General features: G+C 42.7%; 1 pseudogene; it reads left to right on the top strand.

The window, feature by feature from the left end:
* Positions 1 to 392: 392 nt before the first annotated feature.
* On the top strand, positions 393 to 511 carry LOC115064503 (annotated as a pseudogene).
* Positions 512 to 3,507: the final 2,996 nt, after the last annotated feature.

The raw sequence follows: 3,507 nt of genomic DNA, 5'->3' as shown, positions 1-3,507 counted from the left end.
AGTCTCCAGATTAGGTTCACTGGTGAGCCTTCCAATTCTGGATTGTAGTTCATTTCAAATATAGTCAAGTTGACAACCAGGAATAGCCACTACACATACATATAGGCAAAACACTCATACACATAAAATGAATAAATGTGTAGATGTATAAACAAGTAGGTAGACGTGGTTGATGGAGTTTTGAACTCAGGCCCTCTGGCTTTCTCAGCAAACACTCTTTACCTATGGAGCCATCTCCCCAGCCCAAATGAGGTACAATTAAAACATGATGTGCTGGAGCGTCAAGTTGACAAGGGGTAGAACTGTTGACTATTGGTCCTCACTGTAAATGTGACTGGACTTAGAATCACCACGGAAACAGATCTCTGGGTATGTCTATGAAAGTGCTTCTAGTCTATGACCATACCACCCTGAATGAACCTGATTTCATCTTATCTCATAAGCTAAGCAGGATTGGGCCTGGTTAGTACTTGCATGGGAGACCACCTGGGAATATGGAGTGCTATAGACTTGAAAGAAAGAGAGAAAGAAAGTATTTCTAGAAAGGTTTAGCTGAGTAAGGAAGACCCTCTTTGAATTTAGTTGCCACTCTCCCGTGGGCTGGCATTCCAGACACAGGGGAGAGGAGCCAGCTGAACACAAGCATTTCTCTTTGTCCTGACTATGGATGTAATGTCCCCATGGCAGGCCTCCCTTCTCACACTGTGAGCCAAAATAAACAGTTCCCTGAAGTTGCATTTATCAGGTATTTTATCACAGAGGAAAAGAATAAATAGTAAGGGGAACTAATATACCTCCCCAAAGAAACTGTCAGATTTTAGACCCAGTGAATGTATCCGAAAACCACTCACCTAAGACAGGACACTTCTTTATTCTCCTTGTTCTGAAAATTTATAGTGATATATGTTTAATTTTTGTAGGGAGGGGGACTGTTAAAATAAATGTACTTATTTGTCTGTGTGAGTTGTGAGTGTGCAGGCAATAGGAGGGATTGGGGTATCCTCCTCCATCACCCTCTGTTGTCCTTTCTGAGGCCAAGTCTCTCCTTACATCTGGGGCTTGTGTTTTCTCTGGCAGGCTGGAGATGAGCAAGTCCCAGCCATCTTCCTGTCTCTTTCCTCCTTGATGCAGGGGTAACAGTCATTTACAGTAACACCCAGTTACATGGGCTCTGGGATTCAAACCCAGGTCCTCATGATTACATAGTAAGTGCTCTTAACCATTGAGCCATTTTCCCCAGCTCCACAGTTGTTTGGAAGCCCCTAGAATGGGTCCCTCAGGTGCTCTGCTCACTTTGGATTTTCAGTTGCAAAAGTGTTTTATTTTCCTAGAACTCCTTTTCCGTTAGGCCCTGTTCCTTCTTGGGATCTATTTAATTGAAGTAGAGCCTTCTAACTTTATCCTCATGCTTGCGGGTTCCCTTCAGAAAAGCTCAAGGTCGGTGGAGCATGGAAACAGGCCAGAATTCTCAATACTCTAGAGCAGGGGTTCTTAACCTTCTTAATGCCACCACCCTTTGATATAGTTCCCCAGGTTATGGCAACTCCCAACCATAAAATTATTGCTGTTACTCCTTCATAACTACAGTTTTGTCACTGTTGTGTATTGTAATGTAAATATCTGTTTTCTCCAATGGTCTTAGGTCACCTCTGTGAAAGGAGTCACTACCCACAGGTTGAGAAACATTGCTCTAGCGGCTAAGGCAGGAGGAATGATAGTTCTAGGTCAACCTACACTACATTGTGAGTTCCAGGATGGCCTTGGCTACATAATGAGACCACTAAATATATATATAATAAAGATCTGTTTCCAGGTGAAGTGGTGCATGCCTGTAATCCCAGCACTGGTGAATAGAGGCAGGATTGGGAGTTTAAGTCACTCCCTGTTGAATTCTAGGCCACCTAGACTATGTGAGACTGTTGTCTCAAAGCAGTCTGTGTTTATCCCACCTAGGATAAGATACTGTCCTATACCTCTTCATTTTGTTTGCTTAGTTTTTGGGGGACATTCCCCAAATTTATATTCCAGTATACTTATATTAGTTTTAAGCTTATTCATTACTTAAAATTCTTTCATTTTGCTCCTCTTCTCCTTTTCTTTTTCTCATTCTTTATTGAGACAAGGTTTCAGTTTGTATCCTGACAGCTTAGAACTCACAATGTTGCCCGGGCTGGCCTTGAACACTTGGCTCTCCTCCTTGTGCTGGGATTTCAGGTATAAGACATCAGACCTTGCTCTTTTTCTTTTAGTTATATTTTTATAATGTCCTCATCTTGTTTTAGGAATATTGTTTTTTGTTTTTTAGTTAGTTTTTTTTTTTTTTTTTTTTTTGACAGGACAGGGTTTCTCTGTATAGCCCTGGCTGTCCTGGAACTCACTCTGTAGAGCAGGCCAGCCTCGAATTCAGAAATCCACCTGCCTCTGCCTCCCGAGTGCTGGGATTAAAGGCGTGCGCCACCACACCCGACTTAATATTGTTATTTTTGAGGGGGTGGGGGCTTGAGGCAGTGTTTCACTATTTAGCTCTGGCTGACACTGAACTCAGAAATCTACCTGCCTCTGCTTGGGACTCAAAGTGTGGACCCCAGCACCCTGGTCACTCTTACCCACACAATGGCTTTTGGGTTTCTTGTTTGTTTGTTTGTTTGTTTGTTTGTTTTGGTTTTGTTTTTTTCGAGACAGGGTTTCTCTGTGTAGCCCTGGCTGTTCTGGAACTCACTTTGTAGACCAGGCTGGCCTCAAACTCAGAAATCCACCTGCCTCTGCCTCCTGAGTGCTGGGATTAAAGGTGTGCACCACCACGCCCAGCGTGTTCTGCCTACTATTAATAGGTGTTCTATAATAATGGTGATGGTGCTTTGATCAAATAAGTTAGACACTGGATCAAACCAACTTACATGTTTAAAAATAAATTTATTTATTTAGGTGTATGTGAGTGTTTGTGGGTATGCCACATGTATATATGTGCCTTTGGAGAGGGTGTCAGATCCCCTGGAGTTCACCCTGTAACTTCCAGTGAACTGAGTGGGTACTGGGAACCAAATTCAGGTCCTGGTATGAGTGCTGGAAAATGAACTCAGATCCTCTGAAAGAGCAGAAAGTGCTCTTAACCACTCAGCCATCTCTCTAGACGCCCCCCAAGTCCCCTCTTACTGTAGGACTCCCAAGACCAAGTTTATATACTGTTACGGTCTGACCTTCCCTCTCCACAGCATAGCTGTAGCCACTTTGTTCCATGCCTGCCAGCTATTTCACACTGTTGTTGTCGTAATCTGCCTGCTAATCATTGACATAGAAAAATTAATTACTTGACTGAGAGAAGGATCATGCTGACCACATCCCCTGTTATGTTCAGGATGTTGTGAGGTTTGTTAGTCTTTTTTTTTGTTGTTGTTGTTTTTTTTTTTGTTTTTTTTTTTTTGTTTTTTTCGAGACAGGGTTTCTCTGTGTAGCCTTGGCTGTCCTGGAACTCACTTTGTAGACCAGGCTGGCCTCGAACTCAGAAAT

Source organism: Mus pahari, chromosome 7 (genome assembly GCF_900095145.1).
Source record: "Mus pahari chromosome 7, PAHARI_EIJ_v1.1, whole genome shotgun sequence".
In the NCBI taxonomy this organism is placed as follows: domain Eukaryota; kingdom Metazoa; phylum Chordata; class Mammalia; order Rodentia; family Muridae; genus Mus; species Mus pahari.
The sequence above is the reverse complement of the archived record's forward strand: the minus strand, read 5'-3'. Positions and strand labels throughout refer to the sequence as shown.